The 20,050-nt window shown below is 35.4% G+C and overlaps 1 protein-coding gene and 1 pseudogene across 6 annotated transcripts in view; one reads left to right on the forward strand and one right to left on the reverse strand.

Moving 5' to 3' along the window:
• The window catches only part of SLC4A10 (solute carrier family 4 member 10), a 306,454-nt gene that overhangs the window by 47,670 nt on the left and 238,734 nt on the right, over positions 1-20,050 (reverse strand). The gene's annotated exons all lie outside the window — the stretch shown is intronic.
• Positions 4,116-4,907, forward strand: LOC112809748 (ribulose-phosphate 3-epimerase-like; annotated as a pseudogene).

A 20,050-nucleotide genomic window follows, 5' to 3' on the forward strand; every position in this document is an offset into this window, starting at 1 on the left:
AAAATTTTTAAATTTTAATTCAAGTATAGTTAACATACAGTGTTATATTAGTTTCAGATGTATAATATAGTGGTTCAACAATTCTATACATTACTCATTGCTCACCATGATAAGTGTACTCTTTAATTCCCATCACCTATTTCACCCATCCCTCCACCCACCTCACCTCCGATTACGCATCAGTGTATTCTCTACAGTTAAGAGTCTGTTTCTTGGTTTGTCTCTCTCTGTTTTTTTCCCCTTTGCTCATTTGTTTTATTTCCTAAATTCTCAATGCCTCACTTTAAATAATGGATCTGATCCAGACAGAAGAGAAAAAAGGAAACAGAAGATTTGAACAACACTACAGACCAAATGAACCTAACAGCATATACAGAACATTTCAGCCAACAGTAGCAGAATACAGTTTTCTCAAGCACATAAAGGACATTCTCCAAAACAGATCACATGTTAGGTCACAAAACTAGTCCTAACAAATTTAAAAAGAATTAAATCATACTAAATATATTTTCCAAACAGAATGTAATGAAACCAGACAACAGTAAGAGAAGGAAAACTGGAAATTTCACAAATACACAGAAATGAAACAACACACCCTTGAACAACCAGTGCATCAAAGAAGATACCAAAAGAAAAATTAGAAAATATCTTGAGACAAATGAAAATGAAAACACAACATAATAAAATTTATGGGGTGCAGAAAAGCAGTACTAAGAGGGAAGTTTATAGCAATAAATGCCTCAAAATGAGGAAAAGTCTCAAATCAACAACCTAATTTTAAACCACAAGGAACCAGAGAAAGAAGAACAAACTAAGCCTGAAGTTGGCAGAAGAAAGGAAATAATAAAAATCAGAGCAGAAATAAATGAAAGGGACTAGAAAAACAATAGAAAAGATCAATGAAATGGAGTTTGTGTTTTGAAAAGATCAATAAAATTGACAAACTTTTAGCTAGACTAAGAAAAAAACAGAAGACTCAAAATTGGAAATGAAGGAGGAGGCATTACAACTGATTCCACCAAAATTAAGAGTTATTAAGAGATTACTATGAGCAATTATATGCCAACAAATTGGATAATCTAGAAGAAATGGACAAATTCCTAGAAACAGGCAATCTACCAAAACTGAAACATTAATAAATAGAAGTTCTGAACAGACCCGTTACTAGTAAAGAGAATGAATCAGTAACAAAAAATCTCCCCAAAAGGAAAAGCCCATGACTAGATGGCTTCACTGTTGAATTCTACCAAACATTTAGAGAAGAATTGATGTCAATCCTTTTCAAACTCTTTCACAAAACTGATGAGGAAGGAGCACTTCCAAATTCATTTTATGAGGCCAGCACTACCCTGATACCAAAGCCAGAAAAATATATTATAAGGAAAGAAAACTGCAAGCTCATATCTCTGATGTATATTTATGCAGAAATCCCTACCAAAATACTAGCAAACCAAATTCAACAGTGCATTAAAAGGTTCATACATCAAGACCAAGTGAAATTTATCCCTGGAATGCAAGGGTGGTTCAATATACAGATATCCATCAGTGTGATATATCACATTAATAGAACAAAAGATAAAAATCACATGATCATCTTATTAGATGCATAAAAAACATCTGACAAACTCAACAGCCTTTCATAATAAAAATACTCATCAAACAAATAATAGAATGAAATTATCTCAACATAATAAAAGCCATATATAACAAGCTCACAGCTAAAATCCTAATCAATAGGAAAAAAACAAAATCTTTTCCTCTAAGATTAAGAACAAGACAAGGATGCTCACTCTTGCCATTTTAATTAAACATAGTTGGAAGTCCTAGCTAGAACAAATAGATAAGAAAAAGAAATAAAAGTCATCCAAATTGGAAAAGAAAAAGTAAAATTATTTTTACTTTTGCAGATGACATAATCTTACGTGTAGACAACTCTAAAGATTTTATACATAAAAACTGTTAGAATAAATTAATTAAGCAATATTGTAAGATAAAAAATCAACATACAAAACTCAGTTGAGTTTCTACAAACTAGCAATGAACAATCCAAAAAGAAAATTAAGAAAACCATTGTATTTACAATAGCATCAAAAGGATAAAATACTTAGGAATAAATGTAACTAAAGACATGAAAGACCTGCACATTTAAAACTACAAAGCATTGCTGAAAGAAGTTAAGGACATGAATGAAAAGCTACACATGTGTTCATGGATTGGAAGATGTAATTGTTCAAATGTCCATATTACCTGAAGTGGCCTACAAATTTAATGCAATCCCTATCAAAATCCCAATGGCATTTTTTACAGAAATAGAAAAATATAATCCTAAAATTCATATGAATCCACAAAGGATTCTGAATAGTCAAAACAATTTTGAGAGAAAAGAATAAAGTTGGAAGATTTACACTTCCTGATTTCAAAACATATTACAAAGCTAGAATAATCAAACAGTATGGTACTGGCATAAAGACAGATTATAGACCAATAGAACTAAATAGAAAGCCCAGAAATAAACCCTCACTTACACAGTCAAAAGATCTTCAACAGGATGGCAAGACTAAAAAGACAAATTTTAACATGAATGACCCTTCCATACTTAATGAAGATACTCAGACACTGGTCTAGGGACTAAAAACTAACAGGAGAGCTGCCAGTAACATGTCTATAGTCTGAAATATGATCATTTCTTATTTTTTTAAAGTAGAACCTAAAGTGCTGAAGGGGAGGTGGGTGGGGGGATGGGTTAAATGGGTAATGGGTATTAAGGACGGCACTTGTGATGAGTGCTGGGTGTTGTATGTAAGTAATGAATCACTAAATTCTACACGTGAAAGTAATATTACACTGTATGTTAATTAACTGGAATTTTTAAATTTTTTTAAGATTTATTTATTTATTTATTTGACAGAGAGAGAGATAGTGAGAGAGGGAACATGAGCAGGGGAAGTGGGAGAGGGAGAAGCAGGCTTCCTACTGAGCAAGGAGCCCAACGAATGGCTCAATCCCAGGACCCCAGGATCTTGACCCAAGCCAAAGGCAGACGTCCAAAGACTGAGCCACCCAGGCACCCCAATTAACTGGAATTTAAATAAAAACTTGGAGAAGAAAAAAGTAGAACCTAAAGTATTCACATTGATCTTGGATCCTCCAAATGAAGGTTTAGAGATTACACCTATGGTAGCCTTCAAAATACCCAACTGTGTCTACAATATCTTGTTCAGAGTCTCTGGTTCCAATTTCACAGTTGTGCCAGGATTAGATGAAAAAGCAAGGATTACAGGCCTTGAAATGTCTTGCTACTGTTCTGCTCATACAGAAATGAACCTGCCAAACTCTCTCTGTCTATAAATCAGTTTAGTAGTAAGGGGGAGTGTGTTCCCATGATGGGAAATCCCCCAAGTTGAACATTCTGTTACTCTGCATCAGGAAAAAAAAGCCCAACACCATAGGAGATTGATAGGAAAACATTTTCACACTCTGAATGTTTGTTAAAAGTAAATTTATTGATGATAAAAGGAAAACTATAATGAAAAATAGGGAAAATAGGTCAAATTTCTTGTAGGAGTAACATAAGCGAGAATTAGCATTATAGTAGAGGTGTACATTAAAAGGGAAAATGTGTGTGTGTATGTGTGTACACATACACACATATATAGAATTTTATTTGAAAGAAAGAATTTTATTTACAAGGAAGTTGGGAACAAAAACATTTACTAGCCCTTTGATCCCATTTAAATTACTAACGAAGGGCACATCAATGGAGAATTGAGGTTATTCATTTGCATATTTTAGTGAAATCACTAAACAAGCCAGCTCTTCTGTTATCATGCAGCACCTAAGTAAGAAAAACAAAGCAAATTGCTAGTTCTGACTCATTTGAATAATAGGCAAGTCAACTTAAGACATAACTGACTCTAAAATAAATTCTTCAAAGCTGTAACTCATGGCTTTACTTTGATTTACACTTGGAAAATTAATCATTATTTCAAAAGAAGAATTAGTCACTGCTTAACAAAGTACCAACACATTGGAAAAAAAAAAAAGGGCAAATTGTGATGACGCCTTCATCTTGCCAGGGTACTCGTGGAATAACTTAGTTCTTGGGAACCAGTACCATGATGTCCAGCTGTAAAACTGGCCCATCCATTCTCAACAGCAACCTGGCCAAATTTGGGTAGTGAGTGCCTCCAGATATTGACCTCCAGGCTAATTATCTGCACCTGGAGGTAACAGCTTTTGTTGTTGTTGTTGTTGTTCACATCATCTCTGGTCACCCTGTGATAGAGTTTCTAAAAGCAGCTAGGCCAGGATCCTTTCTTCAGCATGAGGAGGATGGTGTCCAGAATGGAACACTGGGACAAAGCCAATGGTTGCAATAGGAGCCAATCAATTTACCTTTCATCTTGAGGATACTAAGAACCCTGGGACTTTGATTAAAGACACTTGGGAGAATGAGATGAAGGTTAGACTTGCCATCAAACTTGGAACTACAGTGGAATATTTAGCACCATGCGTTAATCAGATAGATACAATCTCTTTTATGACCGTGGAACCTGAATTTGGAGGGCAGAAATTTATGGGAGATACGATGTCAATGGTTCATCAGTGGAGGACTCAGTGTCCATCTTTAGACATAGAGGTCAGTGCTGAAGTGGGTACGACACAATCCATGACTGCAGACACCCATGCTAACATGTCGGTGTCTGGCAGTGCTATCATGAGGAATGAACACCACAGGTCTGTGATCGACCTGTTAAGACATTGGCTCAGAAGTGGCTCAGAAACATTCTTTTCATCAGTGCAATCTTAAAGAGCCTAATGTTTCTGCTTATGAAATTTTCCTCTTACTGGAAAACAAGAATGGTGGCCACCAAATCATATTGTGTGAGGCAGTGCTGCTCTCCTGAGCAACTCATTTCCAATGTCTAAGACCGATGGTGCAAAATGCTCTAGGGGGTTAGAAATTAGTGTGTATACCTATATTTTTAGTGATGGACTTTAAAGATTAGTGTGGTTAAAATATACTGTTTTTACTGGGAGACTTGATTTTTATAAAGAATAAAAATAGAGCTATATTAAGATTATAAACAGAAATGCAAGGTATCTCTCCTACTGCCTAAAGAAGCCATATTAGCTATTAAGAAGTAACAATTTTCTGCATTTCTGAAAAGAATTTTCTGTTGTTTCCCATCTGTTTTCCAAAAGCAAAGGAAGTCCTTATGTTCTTCCTATTTCATGTTACTTGTGATTTGTGTATATGATTAACAATGTGAGTAGAATGGAACATATGAAAAATCCAAGCTTGGATCTGGCTGGGTAGTATACCATAGTCTTCTTGCATCTAAACGTCTATTTTTCCCTTTTTACACAATACTTAATACATAAAAATGTATAAAGCCCACAAGTTTTCATGTGGTCTACTCTAAAAAATAAGCATTGATTTTGGGGCGCCTGGGTGGCTCAGTTGGTTAAGGTTCTGCCTTCGGCTCAGGTCATGATCCCAGGGTCCTGGGATCGAGCCCCACATAGGGCTCCCTGCTCAGCGGGAAGCCTGCTTCTCCCTCTCCCACTCCCCCTGCTTGTGTGCCCTCTCTCGCTGTCTCTCTCTCTCTGTCAAATAAATAAATAAATAAAATCTTTAAAAAAAAAAAAAAAGCATTGATTTTATCAGGGTGATTTGTCAGCTTTGCTGAAGGGACAGATTTTTCAGTATTTTTTCTTCCCCTTTTCTTAATGCCACCTAACCATTCTTAAGGACATTAAATAATGTTGTTGCCTGAGTTCTGAGTAGAAAGAAAATTAAAGCCTCCATTTGGAAATACTGAGCTGAATCTTGACTCATCCCTTTCAACCTATTTGACCTCAGAAAATCACACAACCTCTGTGAGTTTCTATTAACTCATTATACATCAAATGTAATTATAACAATTGTGTGGGGTTGTGTTGAGGCTTAGAAGAGGTACCATATAATATGTAAAGCTTCTAGTACTATTCCTAGAATTTAGTACTCAATACGAAGTAGCTGTCATTATATAAGCTTGCCATGTGGGTTATAAAGTACTTTGATATAATATTAAACCTACAAATCACTCCTATGACTAGTAGGACAGGTATCTTTGTCCTCATTTAAAAATGAGAAACTAGGGCTGCCTGGGCAGCTCAGTGGTTAAGCGTCTGCCTTTGGTTCATGTTGTGATCCCAGGGTTCTGGGATTGAGCAGGGCATGGGGCTCCCTGCTCAACAGGAAGCCTGCTTCTCCCTCTCCCACTCTCCCTGCTTGTGTTCCCTCTCTCACTGTCTCTCTCTCTGTGTCAATTAAATAAATAAATAAAATCTTTAAAAAATAATAAAAAAATTTAAAAAAATGAGAAACTGAAGCTCAGCTGCAGGCTGGTACCAAGAAAAGGATCTAATAGGGCACAGGATTTCTGGTCTGTACTCCTTTTACAAATGAAGCCCTTGGGAGGTGGGCTGGGCAAAGGAAGCTTCTTTTATTTACCATTGTCTTATTTCCAGTCTAACTTTATTGTGTAGCAGAGCCAGATGGCTGAGAATATTCTGGAACTATGGATATTGGCCCCAAGGATATCTATGTTATTATTCCAAGAAAGACCAGGCAGGTTAGGCGATGACAAGGTACAGCATTAATCCACAAACTAAAATATTTATAACTACACTCAAAATTATATTTAGAAAAACAAATATGTACCAATGATTTTATTCTTCTAAAAATTCTTGTTATGTAAGTATGGCAAGAAATTTTGTAAAAAGGACAGGTATCTGCAGTCTTTTTCTCTGTATAAATTGTTAGAATTTTTTAAAAAAATGTAAAAGTAAATCTAAATGGTCAGGTCTAGGGCCTCTAAACTTGTAAGGAAGAGATATTTTTCATATTTCTGAAGTCTTTTAGATCCCTAGGGATGGTTCTGAAAATAAAGTAAACTGAAGGCAGTGAGGGGAGGAACAAACATGCTGTCTCCCTTTGTGCCACCGCCCCCCTGCCCCACCCCACTGGGATTCCCAGCTAACTAAGCATGTGAGTAAGGAAGCAAATGGACTAGAGAGCTGCTTGGAGATCTGCCAAATAAGACTTCAAGGTCCTCCTGATAGATGGTATCTAATCCACTGATCAGAGATCCCTAACTTAGGGCTTTGGGCACACCATATGCCTAGCTTTAGGCTGGCGTATGTTTCCTAAAGTCTCCTTCTTAGAATCATAAAAAAAAAAATTTAAACTGCTACAGAGATTAATTATATTTACCTAGGTAATATATATGCTACGATTCAGGTTTCATCTGAACATACGGAAGAACTGCCTCAAATCCTTACCGAACCTTATCACAAATTTCAAGTAATAACATAAATGACTATTGCACAGTAGTGCTGCTGAAAAGAAAATGGTTAGTGTTCATTAGGAGCAATAGTCTCTTTCTTGTTAGAGTAAATTAGTAATATATTGTCTGAATCTGTTACATCATGTGGCCAACATTCTACTTTTTAGGTAGCTAACAATTAGAATTCTCTAAGTTGGTCGTTTTGTTAATTTACCTCATGAGAACAAAAAGGGCCCAACACCCTAGTTTAATAGGAAATGATCTGAATATTCTGAAAATCCGGTGAAAGTAAATTTATATATGACAAAAGGAAGCTAAAATGTAAACTCGAGAAAACATGGTTAAGTTTCTTGCAGAAGTAAGGTAACAAGGGAGAAAGGTAACACTATGACAGGCGAATGAATGAATCTATGTATAAAAGTGTGTGTATAATACATACACATGTGTGCTTTCTCTAGCTACTGTATATTATGCATACAGAGATCATATACATACAGCTACCATTGCATGACAGGAGGCACTTTGTTTCGTAGTTTCATAGTTTGATTTCTATGTTCTACAGATGGAGGAAACTGAGTGGTAACTTATTCAAGGCCATACTGATTAGATTTGAATCCAGGTCTGCTTGACCCCGAAACCTCTGCTCTTTTTGCTACAGTATGTTTCCTCCAGGGGTAACTTGTGGCGTTTCTATCAGCACAGCCAGAGGAGTGAGATGACTCGAGAACAAATTGGGTAATCTAATTACACTGTATGATCATCTCAGGTTCCCCTTTTCAGACACTCCTCCTTTAAGATATCCTCCCCCCTGGCCCAAAACACCCTGCAGCCCTGCCCTCATGTCCTGGCAGCTCCACATGTCCTACCACCACCTCCTTTGGCCCACCTGGCCAGATTCCTATTTCTCATGGCCTCATCTAAACCTGGCCATGGACTGGTATCACATCTCCATTCACTTGGCTTGCTGTGTGCACCATTCCCTCGGGGTCAAGGTCTCTGTTTTCCAAAGTGATTGTATTGTTAGTGAGGACAATGGCATAATGAGTTACTCCATTCCTGGAAGGATATTTACATTTCAACAGTAAAATGACTACATACTTAGAAAGTACTAAAATTTGTTCTGAAGGTCCTAAGCAATTTGGTATAAAAATATCAAGCTCATAGGAGAGATTTGTTTTTGGAGAGTCAGGTCTCTAAGTGGATGTTAGTCACGTACACCTCCTTGTCAGGCCTACCTCATAATATTGCTCACCCACAAATCAGTTCCAAAAAGGAAAAATACATTTATCAATGTAAAAGACTTATGTTATACATCGCAGATATCACCTATCACCAATCAAATCATTGTTTTTCCCTGAGTCTGTGCCTCTGATATTTGAAATCTCAGCAGTTAGTTCTCAGAGGTTCTACGCTTGTACAGGAAGTTTGAAAAAGTATCTGTACCAACCCTTGGTAGCTCAAAGAAGGCTTTGGATATTTAGATTTTATGTTCTTAAATGTCAAAAGCAGATATTCTAGATAAATAAATCAAGATAAAATGAGAAAAACCCCACTTTTCTGTTCTTCACCTATACTGATGAACTTAGTCCAAATAACTCTAATCCAAAACTACCAAAGGAAAAGAAGAACGAAAAGAAAACTGGAGACAGCAATGTGAAGAGATGGAATATGAGTTTGGAATAAGCTCTGTTGTTAATTTTGTCCAAAATAATTTTTAGTAACTCTGGCCATAAGATGGAAGTATTAATGAAAAAAACTTCTTGAAGTGCATAAGATAGGCTGATGACTAGGACACTGGACTTGGGACTCTCCAGCCAGAATTCCTGTATCATTCAAATCCAAGCACTTTGTTGAGCAACCTTGGACAAGTTACTTAACCTCTCCACATTACAGTTTTCTTAAAGTGGGGATAATGAGGGCAGTCAACCACATGAGAGTATTATGAGGGTAAAAAGAGTTAATATAGATAAAAGCACCTAGAACAGGGTCTGGCATGAGGAAATGCTAACCAGGTATTAGGTATCATCACTGTTGTTATTGTTACACAAGTGTCGCTACTACCAGCTCAGACTGGGAAGTTCAACAATCCAAAGGCAAAAAAATGGGCAGTATCTGCACTTTTTTACATTTCTAAAAACACCAGTATAAAATGCCAATAATTTTGACTTGTGGTGTTGTGTTGTTTGGCTTGAAACACACTTCACCAAACACATCCTCTACTTACTTTGCCCAAAGAAAAGCATGTGCTCTATGCCATCTTATTTATATAAATGGCTACAGAGTGATTAGATAAACATTATAATTAAATGCCCTTATCCAGAAGTCTTTGCTTTTGTTTCAAGGCTAATGGAGGTGATCAGTCTCCCTTACATGAGAAGAGCCTGTGGCTGTCTCCTGGAAAACATAATTTGGTAGAACTCCCTTCAACATTATTACTAATTTTAGTTTCTGGGTTGCAGATGCTCTCCTTTTGTCTTTGTAGTTATTATTAGTACCTTCCTGTGTGTACTGAACAATAATGGTTTATGATTCATTTTTTTGAAGTCTCTTTATTGACTAAATTAACCCCCAGAGTGCTGTATAGCAAGTTAGGTTTTGATATAGGGCATAAAATCAGAGCACTATGACCCATCTGAAGAAGTCAAACACATTTTTATGCCTATTCTTTCCAAAAGTATTTTGAGTTACCAAAATAATAAAATCACACTACAGAATATTTACAGAATAAAAAATTAAAAAGAAATCTCTCATAGTATTTCCACCAGTTACTGTAATATTTTTGGCATATTTCTGTTCATAGTTCTTACATATATTTTCAACATATATATAAGCATACAATGTCTTTAATCTTTTCTTTACTTTCCTTTTTTAAGGTGGCGGGGGAAGAGGGAGAGAGAGAATTCCAAGCACATTCCATGACAAGCACAGAGCCCAACACAGGGCTTGACCTCACCACCCTAAGGTCATGACCTGAGCCGAAATCAAAAGTCAGACACTTAACTACTGAAACAACCAGGTGCCCCTTTAATCTTTTCTATATAGGGCCATAATGAAAGCATTTTCCATGTGGCTATGTTATTCTTCATAACTATAATTGTTAATGGATGCGACATGGTTTACTTACTCATTCTTTATTATTAAACATTTAATTTGTTTCTATCAAGATGACTAAATAACACAGTGGTAAGTCTTTTATGAATATATTTATTTCCATATTTCAGAATTTATTCTTAGAAGAGATTGTCTAAGTATTTATACTTATCTCTCTAGGAAATTATCTAAACTTATAGCTATTATCACGAAGAAAAGAACTTTTCAAAAATATGCAAAATAACTCTATAAAACACTATGACAGCTAGCTACTACTGAAAACATAAATACTCCATTAAATTCTTAAACTTGTTCTCATCTGAATTTCATTTTCATTCAAATAGCCATATCCTCTCCTTGGCTTCGAAATACATAACTTTGGAAGTATTTCTCACTCTCATGACATTCTGCACCTTTATATGTTAGCACTTATGTCAACTATAATTAAGCACTTCTTTGAGTAATGTTTAACGTCTAATTTTTTCACTAGATAATATGCTATATAAGAGCAAAGACCCCACCTATTTTGTTACTTTTACACCCAAATGTCTAGCACAGAGCAGGCAATGTTGTTTATTCATTCATTGATATATAATGGCTTAAAATTATATTGTGCAGAATACTTTGCTAACTGCTATGGGGAAATACATAGAAATATATGACAGTCCTTGTCTTTAAGGAGTTGTAATAATAATAATAATAATAATCCTATTATTTTTATTTTAATATGTTGTAGGAGAAAGTTCATGGGCTTTAAAACCAGATGGATTTGAGTTTGACTCTCATTTATCATTCATTGGCTATATGATATTGAACAAATTAGTTAACTTGTTGGAGCCTCATATTGATCATCTGTAAAGGAGTAGTAATATTTCTTCCACAGGTTTTATGCGGTTTAAATAAAGTCATGTATGCAAAATTTGTTATAGTTCATATAAATTAGAAAGTATTCCATAATTTTTTGTTGAATAAATGAACAAAGCCTTGTCAATTTTGGATTTTCTTCCTTTTTTCCCCCTGGTTTATTCACTTTCTTCCCATTATCATTGTCTGAGTCAATAGTAAAGACTTAAACATTTCATACCTAGGTTATTGATCCTTGCTCCACTTCCTATGATCACCTTCTAATCTATTATCGCATAATTCTTCCCAGAGCCTTGTTAATGCCCCAATTTTTTTACCAGATAAAACTTACTACAATTTTTAAGGATCCTTGCCAATTGGTTCCAGGAGCCCATTCTCTCTACCTCAGCGCCCTCGGCTCTAATTATGACCTGCTTATGCTGAACATATAGATACAATAAAGAAAGGGTAAAACATAGATATGCCATATATAATAAACTCAAGTGACAGGTACAACAGAGATAGCATGACAACTTAGGGTTTATTTCTTCTATGAATATTTCCCAACTCCCCAGGGTCGTTTCTTACTTCTTCCTCCAGGCCATTATGCATATATCTAGTATAAATACTACACTATGCTGTAATTATTTGAGTAGGCATTGCGTCTAGCTCCCTCCTCATTTATTAGATTCAACAAATACTCAATGTGCAGCACAATGTTCAAAGTGCATCTCTAGGCTCTTCTTGATAATCACTGAGCTCCTTGAGAGTGGAAACCATATCACACTCATTTTCATACTATCAATGCTAACACAATACAGAGAAGACCAATGGATACTGATGGAATGAACTAATCATTGAGTGAATAAGAAAATGTATGAACAAAATGGCAAATCTACTTATTATACCTTAAACATTCTGCTCTATTCTACCCTTGAATTTTGTTGGTTGCTATTTTCTTGAAATGGGAATTAAATTTGGTTATAGGGAACTGATTTGATGAGCATCACCTGGCCCTAATTAGCTCATCTTTTATGACTTGCCGTAGGATGAATTTCCCATCATAAGACTTATTCTTAGAAAGAAATTATAAAATAATGCATGCACACAATGCCAATCGAACACTTTGAAATATACAGAGAAAACAAGCCTTTTTTCCCCTCACAATCCTATCTTCTGTGCTCCCCCCAAATATTATAGGTTTGGTATGTATGCTTCCAGATCTCTTATTTCCTATGTATTTCAAATATACTTCCTATGCATTTTTGAGACTTAAGACATTGTCTCTAGAAGTCTGCTCTCAGGGACTTACCTAAGGCCACAAAAAAGGATATTGGTGCAGATTCCTATCCCAATCTTTCAAGCCAAGTTATTACCAAGCTTCTTAAAAATAACAAGTGGTGTAGGGCTTCAATGTGATGCAGCAAAACTCATCTCTAGCCAAGACTTTTCTCTCTCCTTGTCAAATGCCTATGTATGGCTAATCAAAATAAGTACTTTTATGTTCTAACAAGCTCTAAAATAAGAATCCGTTTTACCTCTACTATTATTCAAATATTTGTTTTTTATCCCTCTATTTTTATATTTTTTATTTCCTAGATTTTCTAGATTCATTTTTTTGCATGTGGATGGTCCAGTTGTTCCAACACCATTTGTTGAAAAGACTATCTTTGCTCCATTGTATTGCCTTTGCTTCTTTGTCAAAGATTAGTTGACTATATCTATGGGGGTATATTTCTGGGCTCTCTATTCTGTTTCATTGATCTATTTGTCCATTCTCTTGTCAATACCTCACTGTCTGGATTACAGTAGCTTTATAGTAAGTGTTGAAGTCGGATAGTTCCAGTCCTCCAACTTAGCTCTCCTTCATTATTCTGTTGGCTATTCTGGGTCTTTTTCCTCTCCATACAAACTCTAGAATCAGTTTGTTGATATTCATAAAACGGCTTTCTAGGATTTTACTTGAGATTGTGTTGCATCTATGGATCAAATTGGGAAGGACTGACATCTTGACAATATTGAGTCCTCCTATCAATGATCATCTACTATCTCTCCATTTATTTAGGTTTTTTTTATTTGTTTCATTAGAGTTTTGTCATTTTCCTCATATAGATCTTGAACATGTTGTGTTAGATTTATACTTAAGTATTTTTTTTTGGTGTGCTAATGTAAATGGTATTGTGTTTTTAATTTCAAATTTCACTTGTTCATTGCTGGTATATAGAAAAGTGATTAACTTTTGTGTATAAACTTTGTATCCTGAAGCCTTGGTATAATTACTTATTAGTTCCAGGGATGTTTTGTTGATTCTTCCAGATTTTCTACTTAACAATCATGTCATTTATAAACAAGGACAGTTTTATTTTTCCTTTTCAATCTGTATACCTTTTATTTGCTTTTCTTGTCTTATTACATTTGTTCAAACTTCCAGTATGATGTTGAAAAGGAGTGGTGAGAGGGACATCCTTGACTTGTTCCTGATCTCAGTGGGAAAACTTCTAGTTTTTCACCATTAAGTATGATGTTAGCTGTAGGTTTTTCTGTATTCTTCATCATGTTAAGAAAGTTCCCCTCTATTCCTAGTTTACCAAAAGTTTTATCATGAATGGGTGTTGGATTTTGTCAAGTGCTTTTACTGCTTTTATTGATATGATCATGGAATTTATCATCTTTAGTCTGTTGATGGAATGCCTTGTATTAATTGATTTTTGAATGTTGAACCAGCCTTGCATACTTAAATAAATCCCACTTGATTGTGGTGTAAAATTATTTTACACATTGTTGAAGTTGAGTTACTAATGTTTTATTGAGGATTTTTGCATATTTGGTTATGACAGATATTGGTCTGTAGTTTCCTTTTCTTATATCTTTCTTTGGTTTTTGTATTAGCCTAATGTTAGCCTTATAAAATGAGTTAGGGACTATCCTCTCTGCTTCTATCCTCTGAAAGAGGTTGTAGAGAATTGGTATAAAGTTTTCCTTAAGTGTTTGGCAGAATTCAACAGTGAATTCATCTGAGCCTGGTGCTTTTTTTTTTTGGAAGGTTATTAATTATCAGTTCAATTTCTTTAATAGATATAGGCCTATTCAGATTATCTATTTCCTGTGTGAGTTTTGGCAGACTGTCTCTTTCAAGGAATTAGTCCATTTTATCTAGGTTATCAAATTTGTGGGTTCATAGTATCACTTTATTTTCTTTTTAGTTCACATAGGATCTTTAGTGATGTCCTCTTTCTCATTTCTGATATTAGCAATTTGTATATGCTCTCCTTTTTTCTTTGTTAGCCCAATTAGAGGCTTATCAATTTTATTGATCTTTTTGAAGAACCAGACTTTGGTCCTTTAATTTTTTCCATTGATTTCCCATTTTTAATTTCATTGATTTCTGCTTTGATTTTTATTATTTATTCCTTTTTGCTAATTTTTAAAATTAATTTGCTTTTCTTTTTCTAGTTTCCTAAGGTTGAAGCTTAGATCATGGATTTGAGATATTTCTTCTTTTCTAATCCATGCATTCAGTGCTATAAATTTCTATCTAAGCACTGCTATTATTGCATCTCACAAATTTTTATAAGCTGTGTTTTCATTTTCATTTAGTTCAAAATGATTACCTTTAATTATACCAGTGCAGTTCATTACACTGATTAACAAACCAATACTTTCACCAATGAAAATCCATTTCTGAGATTCAGCAAAGCCTTAGGGTTGATTGACATGTGGCTAGTAGGTAGGTTTGTGGTAAACTTTTCTGGAGTTTAGGCTCTCTGCTTTAATGTTACCTGACCACTCTGGAGTTTAGACTCCTGATTAAAATACCAGCTACCTATGGCTGTGGGTTAACCTACACATACACATTACTGCAGTATCTGGGCTGAGATATTTTAATATAAATTGAAACATCATTATATTCCATTTTAAATATTTCAGATTGTATCCTTAAATCTAGGTCAATTCAGGAAGTGAAATGAGGTCAGTACTTCAAAGACTGTAAACTCTCTGACAATGTTCATCACATCTCAACTAAGTGAAATGCTGTGTAATTGATAAACAGCCTCATGACTGAAGCCATTCGATGTATCCTAAGAAACCAACATTTTTTGCTTATCACTCTCCCTCTCATGTTGGCTGCTCATGTAAATTTCTGTCCTTTGCAGCTATTTGACAAGAAAGCATGGAAGATAATTCTATTTAATGTCTTCAAATCTACAGTTATAGAGAAAGAAAATAATAGCTAAAGGTGCATCTGGGAAGTAACATTGTTGCAAGACAGTTAAGAAAGGCTTATTCATATCTACCAACCCTCTTGGCCTCTGGAGGCACAAAGATGAAGAGACATTAATCTAGTACACTAAAGGCTCATAATCCATTAGAAACAATGAGGATAAAACAGGCGAATGATAAACTTACATTGGATGCTATTGCTGGTGAAGATAAGACTTTATCATTAAAATAAGAATTTAGTTCAAAGTGAGAAGGGAAAACAAAGATAGCAAGTGTTTGGATTAAAAATAAAGAATGAGATGGGTTGCCAGAAGTTTCTTTATTGAATAGTCATTTGTTGAGTGCCTATAATTATATTTATTTGATTCTAAGATGTCAGATAATCTATCAGCTTTTTAAAGGAGAAAAAACTCTATGTTAAATGTGTATATCAGTTGTAAGGGGCATTTCCAGAAATGTAAAAATATGAAAATGCTCATTTTATGATACGTGCAAAGCAGTTTGCTAGGACAGCAAGTTCAAAAGTGTGCCTAATAGTCATGGACCTAGCATTACAGAGATTAACTTGGTGAAGTTACACATACATTATACAAATAAACACATAACCATAAAAGTATAATTATAAACTAATGTTGCAAGAAATCTGGGTAAGTTTGTCATGTGTATATGTAGCAAAAATCTGATTTAAAAAAGCTGAAACACAGGGGTTTCTCTAAAGCTGAGTTTTATTCTTTATTTTTTGACTAGAGAATACTATAAGGTCAATGAGCTATGAGAACTTCCCTTTCATCTTCTCTCTCCATACATCTCTGAGAAACTTTTCAATCTCTGCTAGAGGCTGCAATCCTGCCTATCGTTCTTCCAGATGACTTACCCACCATATTGGCACCCTGTCTAAATCTTCAGTCAGAACTAGTTTTATGGATCTGGATTTGTACATCTTTATCCCACATTAAGATTTTCATAGCATCTCAAGTTTATTCAAAACTTGTGGTTGAAATCTTTAAGAGTCATGTTAAAGTTACTGTCAAAGAGCACAGCTGTCTTTACTTGCCAGACAAGATTGGCCAGGTGATGTCAATTATTTTACAACATGTTCAGTTAATCAATATGTATCACTTACTATAGTGATGGTATTATGCTGGGGTTGGAGGGATAAAATTATTGCATGTTTTCTACCTTCAAGGAGTCTCAAATCTAGTTGAGGAGATAAGAAAAATAATATTCTTCTATGAGTATAAGGTCAGTCAATAAATAACATTTATCCAGAATAGTCCTGGGTTATGTGGAAGGCTGGGAGTTGGAATAAACAACAAAGAGGGGTAAAAAAACAAAACTAAACAAACAAAAAATCTTTCAGCAACCCAGTAGTGAAATCACTCCTCCTAATGACATGGTAAGTGTTGGATATTATTTAACTCTAGTCTGCTAGCATATTGGAAACTAGAGTAATAGACCCTGCTCTTTGCTTTGACCCAACCAGCTGCAAAGAATTAATACCGCCCCAATCTTTCTTTAGCTAGCCATCTTTGAGAGCTTTAGATTATTACTAAATATTGAAGGAACATTCCATCTTATATAAGCAGAATGTTTTATTCTATTTTTGCCATTTCTTAAAATCAAAGCAACCTAGAAAAAGTTATTCCCACAAACTCATTACTTATTGCTAACTTGACATATTCAGCTTGATCATCTGGTGTAATGTATATATTCTTGAAACTAAATTGATTATCTTGACACTTGCACTTGGCACAATGAAAAGAAAGCTTATAGCTTCAAATATAAGGTCTACATATTACCACATTATAAGGTTAGGATGCCAGAGAAACTAGGAAAGTCTTTTTAAAAAAAATCAAAGACATTTTGTTATTTGGTTGGTAAAACTATGAATTTAAGAAAATCTGAATATAGGAGGCCCAAGTATAAAGAATATCTGAAACACAGATCCTAAATATGATGCCTTTTTCAATATCTTACACCTAAACAAGATATGTGAAAGCATGGGCATATTAATTTTGCAAAGATTGCAATCTCAGATATATTGCATCCTAGCTATGACATTTTCTAAGAATTTTTCTCATAAAAACTGTGAAAGCATGAGGCCAGCAACATCAGTAGAAAATTTTAGGTGAGCATGAGTATAATGGCACTTACAAACTGATTAGTGTGAAAAGGTCACAGTGGCAAGAACAAGAAAACCACCAAAAGTGTTATATGGAATCCATGAAACAGAAAATGCTTTCGAGCACATGTATGAGGTTATACAATGCATTAGACATTTTCGTTAGCAATATTCTACTTACTTTTTTAAATGCACATGACTAAACGTACATTGATCAATATATGTGTTATATGCATAGCAAAATAATAGCTTTGCTTCTCCGAAGACCAGGTAATGGCACTACTGATCAGATTCATGAGCACAGTGTGAGTGGTATTGGGAGCCTGGGAATCACAGTGTGAAAATTAAAGTGAGGATGGTACAGTACAGATATCTGATCAGCACATTTCCCAGGGAGACCGTCAACCTCCCTGTTTCTCTTACACCCATTTCGGCACCAAACGATACTAAAACCTCAGCACCCAGCAGGATGAACCAGTCTTTCCTAATTGTGGTTGAGAAGAGCACTTGGGCAATGGAACAAAGTGATTAGCACACATTCCTGCTCAGCCTTCAGATGATTAGTTTTTGGATGCGTACACTGTGATAAAGCATAACTTGAACTTAAACTTGTGGGGATCTGTTTTTAGAAAAGTGGAGATGGAAACATTGAGAGAGTCAAGACCCATGCAGCTCTCCTCCTGATGGCCCTGAAAAGCAGGAATCATGGACAAACAAAGCTATTTTTGCTCTCCAGTTATCCTCTGAGCATTTGTCTTACTGAACCCCACAATTTGTCTTGATCTCACCACTTTTGGGGAGGTTTCAATCCCACATTTATCTACTCTCTCACCATCATCTCTAATCTCTCTCTTTCCCCTGCCTCTATGTCCTCATTTCCAAACACACATACCTCTTTTCTGTCACAAATGACCATTCGCAGGATCTCACTGCCCTCTCCAGCAGGCACTGTTTTTCAGTTTCTTTGACACCAAAATGGTCTGTGCATACTTTCTCCACATCGTTACCGCCTACTCCCTTCTTCATCTTTTGCAAACTAGCTTGTAGTTCTACCTCCCCTCCCCACCCAATGCTGTTTCTTAAGTTAATCATGATCTCTCTCCCTCACTCGGTTTGATCTCTACCACTGTCCTCTAACGGTCTCTTGGCACAGACTCATCCCTTGTCTTCGACAACCTGACATTATCCAGGTTTTTGTTTTTCTTTTTCTGATCCTTCTCTCTTATTTTTTCTTCTACCTTCAAGCTATGACCATTATCCAGGGCAGTCTTTGCTTCTCTGATCTTTTTCCTTTTTAAACCCGGAGAGATATTAAATGGTATTCCTCAGTCGGAAGTACTTAGAAGTGGCCACTGAGAGTTCAGGAACAACTGGAAGGGTGGACAGGTGGTGCCTCCCACCACTTCAAACAGAATAGTTCTGCTTTTACCTGATTTACTTGTTCTATGTTGTCTCTCTTGGAGAGTTTATTTGTATTCACCAGTGTACTGAAAATTGCATCAAAATCCTAAAACTTGAATCTAATTTCTTGTTTTTCCACTATCTCTATGACTTTTGACAAATATTACAAAGTTTTAATGCATTTCTTACATCCAGACCTGTGCCTTTCCTTCCATCTGGACCTCTCTCCTACCCTAGTCCTCAGCACCTTCCTAACTCCTACTGATATTTTGGTCTTCTATGTCACTTCCTCCAGGAAGTCCTCTATGAACTCAAAATCTGGGTAGGGTGTTCTTCTGGTGTGGTACCATTGCATTCTGTATCAATTTCTTAACACAGCACTTATTTCATTGTGTTGTCTGTTTGTCTACATTCCCTACTAAACTGGAAGCTCACTGAGGACAGAATATTATTTATACCTCTAGCGTAGTGCTTGGCATGTAATGTTTGAAAAATACAAGCAGATAAATATATATCTTAGCAAGGATATCCAAATTAGGTGACACTGCTCTCTAAAGAGAAATGGAAGGGTTATCCCTCATTCTGATCAAGCTGATCATTCTTCTGATTTGCCTGCTTCCTGAGTGTCCTTGACACCTCCTTCATCCACTTCTGAGTCCTGTTCACAACACCCTAACTATTTGCCTTTTGGGAAAGTTATTTTATATTTCCACTCTGGTTTTTCTTGTCTGAAACAGAGGTATACTGTTAAAGATATCTCTGATGACCAGGAAAAATTTAAGGTACTAAAAATCGTGCTATTTTCCCAACACTGTATTATTACATCATTCTTAATAAAATTCTAACAATATAGTATTTTGGCCTAATTTCAACAGTTCCAATGCCTTCCACTAGTAAATAAAGGTAATAAACCTTCAAAGGATTTGAAGCTATAGCTAAGCAGTTTATAAGAAGAACGTTCATAGTTAACTGCCTTGTAAAGAACATATTGCTTCAAATACTTTTTGTACAAAAATGTGTATATACAAATGCAACAACA

Source organism: Callorhinus ursinus, unplaced genomic scaffold (genome assembly GCF_003265705.2).
Source record: "Callorhinus ursinus isolate GAN/ISIS: 27379988/994484 unplaced genomic scaffold, GSC_fseal_2.0 scaffold2, whole genome shotgun sequence".
Classification (NCBI taxonomy): domain Eukaryota; kingdom Metazoa; phylum Chordata; class Mammalia; order Carnivora; family Otariidae; genus Callorhinus; species Callorhinus ursinus.